General features: G+C 38.2%; 1 protein-coding gene across 1 annotated transcript in view; it reads left to right on the forward strand.

Moving 5' to 3' along the window:
• Entrep1 (endosomal transmembrane epsin interactor 1) overlaps positions 1–16,582 on the forward strand; it is a 61,428-nt gene that overhangs the window by 18,250 nt on the left and 26,596 nt on the right. The window lies entirely within an intron of this gene.

Consider the following 16,582-nt stretch of genomic DNA (forward strand, 5'->3'; position numbering starts at 1 on the left):
ACCACCCTGCCCAGCCGTAAATGCCTTTTAAAAATGAAAAAAAAATTTTTTTTAAACAAAGGAAGAGCTCATTAACCTTCTTACTTTATTAAAATTAAAAATTAGACCTCTGAAATATTTCTTTTAGCACTGAAAGTTTATACACTCCCTGGAGTTAGCCATTTTATGCTCTTTCTGGTTTTAGTAGGCCTGAGAGTGGTCCCATCTTGCCAAAAGTGGGGTACTTGTCACACTTATGCTAAGCTACCTTCCCTCCTCTCCCACTGCCAAAAAAAATCTTTATTTTCCCTATTCACGAGTTTATAATTTTAAATGCTATTATAAGCTTCTATTTCTTAGTTCTTCAATTTTGGATAGCATCTTTTTTATTTTTTTATTTTTTATTGGTTGTTCAAAACATTACAAAGCTCTTGACATATCATATTTCATGCATTAGATTCAAGTTGGTTATGAACTCCCAATTTTTGGGATAGCATCTTTTGACTCTGTCTTTTAGAAGATGAAGAAATCAGCACTTTCCTCTACTTCTTTTCTCGTTCCACCTCCTAGTTTTTGATAGTAACACCACTACCGTTATACTTGTCAGTGCTTTCACATTTGTATTTTGCTCTTAAACTATACTATACCATTCATACTTGTCTATGTATAGTTTCTCAAATAACAAAAACAAGTAATGGCACTTATAGAATGTTTGTTATATGAATGTTATTGTATTAGGATGTTAGCACTGGATTCTTTATTTCAGGTTCACCCGAGGCCTTGAGCCGAGCTGCAGTGGCTCCCGGGTTCCAGCATGTGTGTTAGACTGTTGAGCACTAGAGAACCTGACACCCGTGGTGTTGACTGGCTTGGTGTCAGACACATGCTTAGGGGATGGAAAAGGCTGGTGTAGTGTCCTGTGGCCTCAGAGGTAAAGACTGCAGTTGGAAAGCAACTGGACACTGACAGACCAAGCCCAGGGTGCATGCTTCCAACTGGTCCAAGGACCCTGTAAGAGAGAACAGGATGGGGTGAGCTTGCATCCTGCCCAGGGGTGAGGTGACCACAGCAGGAGAAGGCTGGGCCAGACATCCAAGTCAAGCAGTAACTGTCTCTGAGGAGCCAGTGGGAAAACCATTGAGGACAGTCCCCTGTATACTCTTGTCAGGATCAGACCTTAATAGTTAGGTGATTAGTAGTCATACATTCACAGTCACAGCCTTGGCCTCCCCATTACTCTCTCCCATCCAAATGTCAGAACTGTCCTTAGCAGGGCTGCAGGATAAGTAGACACAAAAATAGGGAAGTAGAGAAGGATTGAGACCCTCCGTGCCTTTCCCTCTGCAGGTTGCTGCCTGCCTGATGCTGGGATGGGAAGAGAAAGTTCAAATAAAGTTCCAGATTTTGATGGGGGCACAGATCTGGACATTTTCATTACTGACTTTTAATTGTGACTTCAAGTGATTGGAGGACTGTTTTGTCTCTTATATTGACCAGAGGAATCAAGGCCCTGGCCTCAAATTTCACCATAAAGGATCAGGAATAACTAGAGCTACAAAGCAGCTTTGAGCTACCTTGGGGAAAAGAGCAAGGTGCTTTTCTGTTGCCCCCGTGACTCCCACTGGTTTAAGGGACCAGTTATGTTATTTACTGCTACACCAGGAAGAATGATTAATTCTAAAGAAAGAAAAATGTAATCCTATGTCAAAGGAGGGCTATTTTAAGCAGCCAAGCCACATGCATTGTTCTTTCTCATTCTCTGAGATTTGCTTGGCCATCATCACATTTTTGTTTGCTTCATTTTTGAACCATATATTAGTCAGCTTTCTGACACTGTGACAAAAGACCTGAAAAACTAAACAGAGTGGAGGGAAGACTTATTTTGGCTCACAGTTTCAGAGGTTTCAGTCTGTTGGTCATAATTATGGTTCCATTGTTCATGGGCCTGGGTTGAGACAGAGCATCATGGCTGGAAGCACGTGGTGGAGGAAGGCTGCTTATTTCATGGCATCTAGGAATTAAAGAAGAGGTCCAGGGACAGAAGACACCCCTTGAAGGTACGCACACACCTTCTCCCCCTATGACCTGCCTCTTCTAACCAGGCCCTACCTCCTAGTTTCCATTACCACCCAATGGCACTGACAGATGGGGGGCGCTGAGTTTTGAACATATGAGTATTTGAGGACATTCCGGATCCAAACTATGACAGCCCATAACTTTGATGTATAGTTCCATATTTTTCATGGAGGTTTTCAATGATCCTTTTCTTTTCTTTTTGTGGAAAAAGGTCATTTAGCTGCCTTTTAAAAAAGCTTAACTAAGCTATAGTTGACATAGCATAAAATTCACCTATTTGAAACACACAACTCAATGATGTTTAGTATATTCATAGGTAAGAGCAAATGTCACCATCAATTAAGGATCGTGTCATCACTCTCCCCAAAGCCCTGTCCCCATTAGTAGTCACCTCCCACTTCCACAAAATATGCCCTGGGAAGACACTAATGTACTTTCTGCCTTTATATAGATTTGACTATTCTGGATATTTCAGATAAATGAGATTATTTGATATGTGATCCTTGTGACTGCTTCCTTCACTTAGCATGTTTTTTTAGCATAGTCTTTGAAAGGTTCATCCATGTTGTAGCATATATCTGTACTTGTTCTTTTTATTGCTGAATAATATTCCACTGAAGGAAATACCATATTTTCTTTATCTGTTCATCAGTTGACAGCATCTCCACTTTTAGATATTATGAAAAATGCTGCTATGAACATTAGTGTGTCAGTTTTCTTGTTGGACATGTTTTCATTTTTCTTGGGTATGTGCCTACAAGTGGAATTGCTGAGTCATGTAGTAACTGCATGTGTAACATTTGAGAAACTGATAAATTGTTTACAAAGTGATCACATCATTTTACTTTCCCACCCTCAGTGTATGGAAGTTCTCATTTGACCAGTTTTTGCAAACATTTACCGTCTGTGGTTTTGATTACAGCCATTCTTTTGGGTATAAAGTCATATCTCATGGTTTTGATTCCATATTGAGCATCTTTTCGTGTGTTTAATTGGCTTTGGAGAAATGTCTGCTCAGATTCCTTGCCCATTTTAAAATTAAAGTATCTTTTTATTACAAGTCCCTCATCAGATATGTGATTTGCAAATAAATTTTCCCATTCTGTGGGTTGTCTTTTTACTTTCTTGATGGTAAAACTTTCTTGATGGGAAACTGTTGGGGATGGAATTAGAACAAATTGTATTCTCTGTATGATTATGTCAAAATGAACCCCAATATTATGTATAACTATAATGCACCAAGGCAATAGATATTTAGAAAACAAAAGTTTCTAATTTTAATGAAGTTCAGTTTATCCACTTCTAATTTTGTTGCTTGTACTGTCATATGTAAGAAGCCTTTGTATAAAACTAAGGTCATGAAGATGTAGTCCTATATTTTTTTTTTCTGAGAGTTTTGTTGTTTTAGTGCTTAACCTTAGTCTGTGATCCATTTTGAGATAATTTTTTTGCATATGATATGAATAATATAAATTCATTTTTTTCTGTGACGGTTTTCAGATAGCCTAGCACCATTTACTAAAAAGATTCTTCTTTCTTCATTTTTAATTATGTTGGCACCTTTGTTGACAAGCTGTTGACTAAGTGTGAGTTTCTCAAGCACACTCTTTCTGTTAGTTGTGCACTTCTTCCTTTCCACATTGTTTTGCTGAGATCACTAACTTCCTGTCCTGGTTCATACTTGCTTGTTTTCCAGGTCTGTTACACAGATGTCACTGCAGTATATCTTTTCATTGTATTCTTGAGTTAAATCCTTTAAAAAAAATCTTGTGCATTATTTTTCCTTGAATTCCCTTTTCATTTTTCCAGGGAATGTTCTCAAGTAACAAATTTCAGGGGGACCTTTGGACATCTTGATGTACCTTTGTTTCTGTCCTCCACTTGAATGATGATTTGGCTGGATATGGAATCCTGGTTCAAAATTATTTTCCTTCAAAAACTTGAAGTCACTGCTTGATGCTTTTTGTCATGGCTGAGAAGCTTGAGGCTTATCTGATTCTCGTTCCCTTTTATTCTATAGGGTAGCTCGTAGGAATTTTATTTTTTACCTTGATATTAATAGTTCAGTTTTAAAAAATATAAAATTATGACTCTCAGGCAAATATAAAACAAACATGCCATTAACTAGGAAATACTACTCACTCAAAGAGCATTTGAGAAGCTAAATTTTTATTGGTAGGTAATGTTAGAAGATTGCTGGGAAAGATGCAAAACTAGTTAGTGTAGAGCAGGCCATGAACTGTAACTTTTGAGGTTTTCTATTCCATCAGATGGAATTTATTTCCATCTGTAGTGAAATAAAATCCACAACATAAACTTTGCCCCGCAAAGAGTTGTAAAACGGTATTAAATAAATAAATAATTTAACATAATACTCCCAAAGATTTCCAAGCTGTAGATAATTTTCCTGCTATTCTTCTGAAGTTGCATAAGGATGTGTCCAGGTGTAGGAGCTTTTTTTTCATCATTTTGAGTATTCAGTGAACCCTTTTCATTTGAAGACATGTATCTTCAACACTGAGAAATTTTCTTTGCTGTCTTCTTGATTATTTCCTGTCTTCCATTTGCTCTCTTTTCTGTTTCTAGAATAGCTAATAGATATTGGATCTCTTGCACTGAAAGTCTTTGTTTCTTAGCTTTTCAAAGTCTTTTATTTTCTATTTCTTTCTTTTTAATTTGTATTCTAGGTGTTTTCTTAATTTTTGCTCCTGTCATTATATTGCTGTGTTTATTTTGAAAATCATATTTTTAATGTTCAGAAATATTATTCTGATCACCAATTTATCCTTTGTCACAGAAACTGTTCTTGTTTTATGTATGCTATATTTTTTTCTCTTTCTCTGAAAATACAAATTAGATATATTTAACATTTGTTTCCATCTCCTGAATAGTTTGTTTTCTTCCTGAGAGTGAGTGGTGCTAGTTGATAACCTTGATCCTTTGTTGTACGGTGAGATTTTTGAGTGTCTGTTTATTCCATATCATTCTTTATAGTTATGACTGAAGAACTAGGTTAGTAATAATGTAATATTTCTAATAACTGTATCTTATAATAACATAAATGAGATGCATGTATAATCCACTAATCCTATGAGTTGTTATTGGTATTCTCATTCTGAGAAAACCAAGGCACAGAGGGGTTAAATAATTTGCCCAGCATCACATAGCTAAAAGTGGCAGAGCTGAGTTGTATCTTAGCTAAGAGTTTCTAAGAGTCTGTGTTCTTAATCACCATCTCGCTTGTATAATGGTGCCTGCCCAAAAGAGGACATCTCACCAGGACCCCTATTCCCCAGCTCTGTTAGGAAAAAGTTCACTGGTATTAGCTGGTAGAAGAATGCTTGTACTTCTTATTACTTTTGGATCTGCAAAAGTCTCTTCAATATTTTTCAATGTTTTATTATGAAAATTCTCAAACTTATAGGAAAGTTGAGCAAATGACAATGAATTCTCATATGTCACCCACTTGGATTCAATAACTGTTAACATTTTACCATGGGTATTATGTAGCTACATAAGTAGATTTTTTTTTTAAATTGCAGATTACTTGGTACTTCACCTTAATACTTAAGGAAGCATCTACTAAAAAACAAAACATTCTACATCACCATGATTACATTTTCATACCTCAGAAAATTATTACTAATTTCCTAATGTTATTGGAGAGTCAAGATATATGCACATTTCCCCAGTTGTCACAAAATATTTTTTATAACTTTAATTACTTAATGAAAAATCTTTGGGGACTGAGGGTGTAGCTCAGTGGTACAGTGCTTGCTTAGCATGTACAAGGCCCTGAGTTTGCTCCTGAGCATTGCAAAACCAAAACACACACACACACACACACACACACATCTTTGCAACTGAAGTATGAATATTGCTATATGTATAGGTATATAACTTCATGAATTATCAAAAAGTGAATGCTCAGGCTGGGGTTGTGACTCAGAGGTAGACTGCTCACTTAGCATGCATGAGGCACTGGGTTTGATCCTCAGCACCATATGAAAATAAAATAAAGATATTGTGTCCACCTACAACTAAAAAATAAATATTTAAGAAAAAGTGAATACTCCCATAGGATATAACTTTTAAAAAAATGCAATCAAGGTTTACTTACTAGATTTTGTTATTTTGTGTCTTTAGTGTTTTTGTACTCTAGAATACTCTCATGCTTCTTTTTTTTTTTTTTTTTTTAATCTGGAATTGACATTGTGAAGAGATGACTCCATTTGGCTTATATGATCTTTTTGTTGTTGTTCTTCTTTGATATGAAAGATTTCAAATATACTCTAAAGTTATGAGGAATATTATAGACCCCCATGGACTCATTGCCTAGCCACTGCAATCAATACATACCCACACCGTCTCATCATTTCCTTGCTCCTTGGCATTGGATTGTTTTAAAACAAAGCCCAATCTTTACAGTTTTTCGTCCTTAAATAGTTTAGTATGTGTATGTCAAGTGTCTAATTTGTTTCATGTATATATTTAAAAAAAATTTTTTTAGTTGTAGTTGGACACTACTTTATTTTACCTTTATTTACTTTTATACCTTTATTTTACTTCTTTATTTTTATGTGGTGCTGAGGATTGAACCCAGTGCCTTGCATGTGCTAGATGAGTGCTCTACTGCTGAGCTACAATCCCAGCCCCTCATGTAAATTTTTTGTAGTTAATTTGTTTTAACTGGAGCCAAACAAGCAAAATCCTCACATCGTGTTTGACTTACATTTCTTGCAACCATTAAGTCCCTCTTCCTCTTGTTTTCTCCATTGAAATTGATTGTTAAAGAAACTGTGTCCTTTGTCCAGTTGAGTGACATTGCATAACAAGGTAGGCTTAATATGTTTGTCTGTCCCCTCTTTTTCTTCTAGATGGTGGTTATATCTCGAGGTTTGACTTACTTCACCAGTGATGATGTATATTTCCATTAGAAAGTGTTCAATGTCCAGTGTCTCTCTTTTTTAATTTTGACAGCCATTGATCATCTTTGGACCACTGGAATAACTTGAGTCTTTTATGTTTAAAAATCTCAATAAATAACAGTTATAAGCAGGAGTCCTTAGACCACTTATCCCTGTATTGTACCCATAAGCTGTTCTGTCCTTTGAGTTATTAAGCAGATGCCTTTGGGAAAGGACTTACAGATTTGAGTAAAGCCATGTACCATGATTTCCTAGTAATTCATAGTTTACCTTAAAACTTTAAGTAGTTGTTGGAAGTACTAATTATTTAACTTTGTTTCACTCATATTTACTTAATACCTCTTTTTCTATAGACTACATATTAACCCTCCTAGGAATCTAGTAACTAATAATCTATTCAGTCGCTCCGTGATTATTCACTGAGGCCTTGTGTTAGACACACACAGAGAAGTGGACTCCCTAAACTTTATTGATCCTTTACTTGTCTCATGTTGGAGAATTTCAGACATCACGTGGAATACAGGACTGGCTGATTGTAATGATCTGTTCATTGGGGCATAGAGTATCTTGAGATATGCACTGCCCTTGCTTACTGAATCATGTGGCCAGGTTTACATCTGCTGCTCCGTAGGAAGTTGAAAGGGGGAAAGAAGGTGTGGCCGTTCTAATTTTCTATCACTGACACTTAACAAACCACTGCTAACCCTAATGGTTAATGGTTTAAAAATGCACTTGATTGTTGTTTCTTTGCGTGGTAGACTGATGGGATTCTTTTTTTTTTTTTTTTTTTGGGCACTGGGAATTGAAACCAGTGGTATTTTACCACTGAGCTATATCCAGATCCCTTTTTATTTTAAGACAGGTCTTGCTAATTTGCTGAGGCTGGCCTTGAACTTGAGATCCTCCAGCTTCAACCTCCTGAGTCATTGGGATTACAAGCATGCACCACCACACTTGGCTGGGATTCATGCTCAGTGTCTCTCATTTTGCAGTCAGATGGCTGCTGGGCATGGAATCGTCTGAAGGCTTGACTCTTTTGCATGACTGGTGGTTGGTGCTGACTGTCAGCTGAGAGCTCAGCTACGGCTGTCGACTACAGTGTGAACACATGACCTCCTATGTAACAGCCATATAACATGGTGATTGGGTTCTGATTATCCCAGTGAGCATCCCAGGAGGCCTAGGCAGGAGCTACACAGTTTCTTATGATCTCTCTTCATAGGTCCCAGAATGTACTTCCACCACATTCTATTGGAAGAACAAATTCCTAAGGCCTGTGTAGAATCAAGGAGATGAGAGTTGGATTCTATTTTTTATATTTTATATTGTGATAAAATACTAAATTAAAATCACCATTTTACCACTTTTAAATTTACATTCAGTGGCATTAAGCACCTTCACAATATTGTACTATCACCAACACTGTTTGTAGAATTTTTTCATTATTCCAAACGGAAACTCCATAGACCTTAAAGAACAATTTCCCTTCCCAAGTCCCTAAAAACACATATTATTCTCTGTCTCTATGAATTTGCCCATTTCTAAGCACCTTGTGTAGGCAGGGTTGTACAATACTTGTGTTTCTCTGTCTGGCTTACTTAGAAAAGTGTTTTCAAGATTTACCCCGTGTTGCAGCATTTGTCAGAACTTCATCCCTTTTTATGGCCAAATATTGTTCCATAGTATATATTGAACCTCATCTCTTGATGTGAGGAAGAACATTAGTACAGAGAGGAAAGGACCTGATGGTGGCCATCTTAAGAGATGACTGACTCATTGGCATATTCTCAGGAGCTGTATTTTTGTGATGTGGAAGGACACAGGGTCATAAGGTCTGACTTTTTAACTTATTGAACCTTGAGACACTAAGAACAATAGAGCAGGGACCAGAAGAAAGGAAATAAAGAAATTTAGAGAAGTACAGAGGAAAGGACAGAAGAATAATTGAGAAAGGAACATGAATCTCAAGAACTAGAGATCTTTTAACTTTCCACTGCTTCTCTTATCTTCAAATCTAAATTAATTTCTGCCACCTTATTCCCAAGGAACATTGCAGATTGGGCTCCTGATCAGTTCCCCTTGTAAGAACAGCAGGTCTCATGTGTCACATGGTCACTGTTTCTCTGAGACGCTCCCGAGATCCTTCCTCAGGTCCTTGGACACATTCTTGATGGGAACGTGCTGAGGGAGGATAGACCTGTCCAGGTGGAGGAGCTATGGAGGCAGACACTCTCACTAAGCCTGATTGCGTAGCTGCTGAGAAAAGGCACTTTCCTGAGAACAAACGAAGGTCAGTGTGCTGAGAGGGGGACCTGAGGGACCTGGAAGAGAGCAGGACAGGAACCCCCGAAGGGCACACTTTGCTTTTCACAAGTAAGGAGGCTTGGAAATGCCCCTGAGCCTGTGCGTGTCTTCATCCAGCTCCAGGTTCTGAGAGCTTTTAACTCCTCAAACCTGTGTCCCAAGTGGACGAACATTTGTGTCTCACTCTAGTGGGCAGAGCAAGAGGGTTTTCACTCATGTTGAGAGGGGAATGGGAAAAGAAGTGTTAACATTATATTTTAAACACTTTATAAAAAGAAAATCAGGAGACAGCGTAATGTGAGAAAACCTGGCACTTCCCCACCTTTGGGAGGAGGGGGAGACAGCTGCTTCTGCTCCCAGCAGCAGCCTATGTTTGCTTTGTTGGCAGGAGAATTGGTCAGGACAATGACAGTGGATCTGCCAAGCTTCTGGGAGAAGGGTGTCAAGGACCAGAACCCTGCAGTCATTGCATGTGGAACTCCTGAAGTGGGGTTAAGTAGCTCGAGTGTGGGCGTTGAGTGCCCCACAAAGAGTTGTTAGGCATGGTTGGTCGCCTTGGGACCCGGTGATCGTCCACACATTCATTTTGCTAAACCACTGAAGAAAGGTTTTAGATTGGGGTCTTGCCTTCAGTTTTCCCCCAGTGCTATCGTGTTGAGCTCCTGATTCTAGATTGGTTTAAGATGCTTCCTCACACTGAATCAAATTTAAACTTTTAAGAGGCACACAAATTGTTGCCTTGACTGTCAAAGGTCCTGTGTCCTTTGTCTTATTCACCATTGACCAGTCAGAGATAGTTCCATGCCTCTCAGGATGGGGATGTTAAAATGGCAGTTAGATCCCCAGCCATTGGAAATTGTCTCAGTAGGGAAATTGTCACCTGAAGTCTGAGGACTGGGGCTTTGTTCGTCCTCTCACCCACCGCCCTCACTTCTTCTTCCTCTGAACAATGGAACAGGAGTCCCAATTCTTCCATCTTTTCCCAGGATCTGTGGAGGTGGCCATTTCCATCCTAGCATTGCTAGTAAGTGGGACTTTGCCTTTAAGGGCCCGTATGTGTGTATGTGTGTGTGTGTGTGTGTGGTCTAGAACATGAAAGCATCATATCTATAAGCAGTGTCCATCAGAAAAGATCCATTCTTTTCCATTTGTTCAATGATTCACTTACTCATTTTATTTACCATCTACCTGTGTTTTTGTGTCCTTGGTTCAGATTTTGTACCCCAAAAACTACGTTTTATTTTTTTAAAATCTTCTTTGAAGCAGTATCAAAAGAAACCTGTTTCAGAAGTTTCCTCTCATGAGAAAAGAATTTGGCAAACTATTGATATTTAAATAAAAACAACACATACAGTTCACTGTTAACATTTAGGAAAAATATCTATCAATTCTGATAGTGTAAAAAAGAGGCTTGTATTCAATGAATATGTTATTTTTTAAGGGACTCTTTTTTTTCAAGCACAAATAAAAACCTTTCTGGATTGGAGTCCTGCATGTGGTGCAGGCAGATGGAGTGGGGGCTAACCCAGCAAGGTCATGAGGACCTACAATCACCTGTGAGCAGCAAGAGAGTGAGGGACAGGTGTGAGAACCCCAGGAATGGGATGATAAGTGCAGTTGCAGAAGAGATGGGGATGGAAGGGTGCAGGGAGTAAAAATGCACTGAAGCCAAGCTGTAGAGAGGGCAGGAAGAAAGGGGGACATGGTTCCTGATTTATTAAAAGTTCAACAAGTGCAGTTATGGAGGAGAGATGTCGTGCATGTGTGCTAGGCCCTGCCTGGGTAGTTCCATGGACATTGCCTTACCTTTGGTGTTCCCTTCAACCATCTTTGAGGTAGGTATTTCTTTATTTTATGGGTGAATATGTGACACCCAGAGAGATTAAGTTAGTGTGTCCAAGATCACTCAGCTACTTAGTTAATGGCCTGGAAACAGAACACACATATATTAAAATACATATATATATATATTATATTATATATATATATATATATATATATATATATATATTAATTATAGTTGGACACATACATTTATTTTATTTATTTTTATGTGGTTCTGAGAATCGAACCCAGCACCTTGCACATGGTAGGTGAGCAGTCTACTGCTGAGCCACAACCCCAGCCCCAGAACACACATTTATTCTAACTCCAATTCATTTAATTTTGTGTTTTAAATTTAGTTCTCATTTTTACCAAAGTCACACATGCACGTAGTTCAAAGAGTCAGATAGTGTTGTTTTAATAAGAGTATCAAGTTCTTTATCCCTCTTCTCTTAGGGTGGCCATCTCCACCATTCTTTTGGTATTTATCTCTGTATTTATAAAGAATGCAATTTGTATTTGGGGTAAAAATGGGAGTTCATAACCCACTTGAATCAAATGTATGAAAGATGATATGTCATGAGCTTTGTAATGTTTTGAACAACCAATAAAAAAAAAAAAAAAGAATGCATTGGCATTGCGTTTCCTGATATTCCCGAGTTAGGCATCGTAGACAGTTAGGAGATCTTGATTGTTGTACTTACCTTTGATGTTCTCCTTCTCCATATAGTTACATCGTAATTTTGGTCAGGGCAATATTCAGGCTTTATCATATTTAAAATCTTTTTTGGGGGTTGTGGATGGACACAATACCTTTATTTTATTTATTTTTATGTGCTGCTGAGGATTGAACCCAGTGCCTCACACATGCTGGACAAGCACTCTACCACTGAGCCACAACCAAAGCTCCAGTCTTTATCTTACTTTGACTGTGATAACTTTTCCTTTGGTATAAAATACTTAGATTTTACTCAAGTTAACAATGGTCTTTTCCATTCCCCTTAGTTTTTCTATCACTAATTCCCATTTCAGCACTTTGCTCCGTAAGCCTCTTTCTCAAACATTCAGGCCTGTTTATGGGCTTCTCCATCACTTTCCTCCTCTTGGGGATGCCCTGCAGCCTTGACTCACTGTCTGGACCTGCTGCCATGAAGTCCTACCCTAACTGTCACCCTTATCACTGTTTGGCTATTGTTCTGGGCTTTCCTATTTCCTTTCCCTGAGGCCGGGTCTGTTTCCTAGCTCCCATGCCCTCTTTTTATTTCCTTAGCTCCCCTCTCATCTTCATAGTGCATCATCTAGGAACTTTATGAGAAAAGCATATGTGAGAAACACATTTTTAAAACTTATGTATAAATTGTAGAACTGTAAAAACATTTTTATTCTACTCAAACTGGATTGTTATTTTTAGCAGAATATAGAATTCTGAGTTGGAATTTTCTCTCAAAAATTTAAAGGCATTGTTCCATGAAATGTGGGTTCTGCAAAGAAAAATCAGTCTCATGTGTGGTTGAAGAAAAATTTCTTCTGGGTCCATAGCTGGGTCAAGAAAAGGAATCAGGAGTTCTGATTTTGTTGTTGTTGTTGTTGTTAAAAAGGGATAAGGTATGCATAGTAATATGCACAAATCTTAAATGTATAGTTTGCTGACTTTTTATAGATGTGTACACTTGAGTAATATTCATCCAGGTTATGAACTAGAAAATTTCCAGCATTCTATAATGTACCCTTATGCCCCATCCCAATCAATTTTCCTACCTCCCTATTGGAATATATTGGTCCACTTTTCATTACTGTAAAGAAATATCTGAGGTAGGCTACTTGTGAAGAAAAAAGGTTTATTTACCTCACTGTTTTGCAAGCTGAAAGTCCAGGTTCTGTGCAGGTTCTGGTATGGTCCTCTGCCTCACCTCTTAGCAGATGACAGTGGTGGTAGCAAGAGATCACATCGTCAAAGCAGCAAGCCAAAGATACTGGAGTCCCACAATCCCTTGTAAGGGTACACCCTCCTTTGCCTATGGACTTCTCAGTAGGTCCCACCAACTCTCAGCATAGCCACACTAGGGACCAGACTTTCAACACAGTGAAACTTTGTGCAACACTTTTAAATCATATCCATACAAGGGGTACCCAGTGTTCCGATATTTTTCACTATTGATTAGTTTTACATGCTCTAAAACTGCATATATATGGAATCATACAGCATGTGCACTTTTGTGTCTGGCTTCTTCACACAGTATAATGTGTCTGAGATTCATCCCTGTGTTTCCATGCATCTGGAGTTTGCTCATTTTTATTGTTGGAGTTATTTTATATAAACATTTTTCATTTTTAAATTTTTTGGTGCTGGAGATTGAAGCCAAGGGCACCTTACTACTGAGCTACATCCCCAGCCCTTTTTATATTTTTATTTCGAGACAGGGTCTTACTAAATTGCTCTAGGTCTTGCTGAGTTGCTGAGGCTGGCCTTGAACTCATGATCCTCTTGCCTTAGCCTCCTGAGTTGCTGGGATTATAGGTGTACTCCACCGTGCCTGGCTTTATTGCTAAGTTTTATTCCTTTTAGGGATATATTGTAATTATTCATCCATGTTCCTGTTCTTAGGCATTTGGGTTTCTTGTTTTGGCTATTATGAACAAGTTGCTCTAAGTTTTCTTGTCTGGGCTTTTTATGAACTCTACATTAACCTGTCTTGGGGACATATCTAAGAGTGGAATTGTTGGGTTATAGTATGGTTCATGTTTAACTTCATTAGAAACTTATGATAGTTTTCCATGGTGCTTGTTATCATTTTATGATTGTTTCTTCAGTAGATTTGGAATCAGCCTTAATTGGAGACTTACTTCCATTTCCAGAGGGGGCTGGTGGCCACCCCTTGCTGAGTATTTGGGGATTCTGAAGAGTAAATCCTATAGGGGTTTGTCTTTCCTCCTTGCTGTCGTGAGATTCATTTTTCTCAGCACCACTGGGTCAGTTCATACTCAACCTTCTGAATCTTTGCTGTCCCTTTACATTTCTGCATTTTAAATCCTCATTTTACTACCATCTTAGTGGGTTTCCAGGAGCTAGTAGACCAAAATGCTTCCCTTCAACTCGCCATTTGAAGTCTAATCAGTTTTAAAGCTTGTGCTTTCCCACAATTATTGGAATTGCTTATTTATTTAAACATGAACAGTAAGTTTGTCACATCTTGAGCTTGGAGCAGTAGGGAGGTAAGGGACAAAATAAAAGTCCTTTGGCAGCAGGGAAAGGTCAGCCTATTTAAAGAATGAAATCTTATATCAAAACGCACACTCAACAATACCAAGCTGTGATAGCCATAATTATTTAATGGCATTATGCGATAGGGATTATGAATAAATTTTATCAGGTGAGAGGCAAACAGAAGGTGATGCTGCCTCTTGGTAGCCACAGATTCCCCAAACCTCTTATTTAGTCACTTAATTGATGCCTGGGATGAACTTGGACACAATGCAATTGATGAGAGGCAAGGTGAATCCCAAATACTGAATTGAAAAACATAGTATTTTTTTTTTTTTGCATTTTGCACTTGGTATGAGTATCACAAAATATTTAAGATTCAAGTTAGTAGCAAATGAAACCACAGCATAAAAGGTTGAAGTCAGGTTGTGAGTCCTTGTGAGAGGGCTCACTGCCTAGGTCTTGGATGTGCATCTTCCCCTGATGTCCCCAGGGCCACGTGGGCAAGCCCTCTACTTTTTGGCTTCCAGTCTGTCTCATGGTTTAAAATACAGGTTCTAAGAAGATATTTCTCTGTCAACCCTGGACTTTTCTATTTCTTGAGAACAAATCTCAAGTATGAACTAGCTTCTGTAAAATTCAGGGACTGAAAGTCATGATGCTCACTTCACTGGGCAGGTTTTAAAAGTAATTGTACTGACAGTTTTTTTTTTAAAGCAATTGCACCATTTTATACTTGCACAAGCAATGTTTCAAAAGTTCAGAGTTCCTCATCCTTACCAACACTTGGTATTGTTAACTTTTAAATTTTAACCATTCTAGTTGTGTTTAGTGGTATCTCATGGTATTTTTAAGTTGCATTCATGATGACTGATAATGTTGAACATCTTTCCATGTGCCGGTTGGCTTCCTGTAACTTTCTTCTGTGTGTGTGCGATGTCAGTCCAAGTCTTTTGCCCCACATTTTGAATTGGGTTGTATATCTTTTTGTTATTGAAACAAGGGGTTATTTATATCCTGGATACAGGTTCCTTGTTCAATATATGCATGAAAATATTTTTTCCTTATCTGTGACATGCCTATTGATTTTGTTATTATAGTTTTTGATAGCCAGGTTTAATATTTTAGTAAAGAGATTTGGGGTCCAGCATTGGGAGTGTTGGGTCCTCACTCAGTTTTGCATGGGGTGATGTTAATTTTTAGTTTTATGAAGGGTAGTAGTGGGCTGTTTGCTGTAGGACCAAAACTCTGCTGTGTTTTCAAGGCATCCTGTATTTTGCTATGGAAAATTTCTAAAGGAAAGTTCAAGATCTCCCTGTATTAGCACTGATTGTGTTGCTGGATATGAAGATTTCAGATGTGTTAAATATCTGAATAGCAATTGGCAATTTGCGAGAATCTACATGGGAAGATCCCGCTCTGTCATTTGCCAACAACACATCCTCCTTTTCTGGAAAGCTTTGCCATAATCACAAGTAGTACTGTGCAAGAGGGGACACATGTTGTCTGCTGCTCACGTCAAGTCCTCTGGCCACCAAGGAATCCAGCCTGGGAAACTGGAATGTAGCCGTGATCAGAATTTTCCCAAAGATTTTATGATAGGCTGTTACAAATTAGCAATAAAAGGAGAGAAGCCAGACTCCTCTGGGAGAAGCAGGAATTCCCCCTAGGAAGGATGGCATCATTTGGTATTAAATACTGACTTACAACATGGGTCTGGAGAGATGCTTTGAAGTTTGACAGGGAATGAACATTTTAGTTGAAGGCCAAGTTTTCTCTATTGGTGTTTATTTGTGAACTCATTTGCCAGCCAACTCTGATATATCAGCTATCTAAATTGATGCTTTGTTTTCACAGTAATAATTATTGGCTCTAACCTTTTGTATTTGTTTTTGTATTTATAAAAAATTTCAATATTCATAATAATCAAGTTGAAAGACCTGTGTAGCCTCTGATGTTCACCAAGTAAATGCTGGCTTCTTGGTTGACTTCTGTCAGTTCTTAATTATTTGGAGTAATATTATATTATTATTATTTTGGGTACTGGGGATTGAGTTCAGGGACACTCAATCACTGAGCCACATCCCCAGCCCTACTTTGTATTTTATTTAGAGACAAGGTTTCACTGAGTTGCTTAGTATCTCACTAAGTTGCTGAGGCTGGCTTTGAACCCTAATCCTCCTGCCTTAGCCTCCTGAGCCACTGGGATTATAGGTGTGCCCCACCACTTTGGAGTAATATTATTTTTAACTATGGAAAAAAGTTCACA

This window comes from Marmota marmota, unplaced genomic scaffold (assembly GCF_001458135.2).
Source record: "Marmota marmota marmota unplaced genomic scaffold, marMar, whole genome shotgun sequence".
In the NCBI taxonomy this organism is placed as follows: Eukaryota; Metazoa; Chordata; class Mammalia; order Rodentia; family Sciuridae; genus Marmota; species Marmota marmota.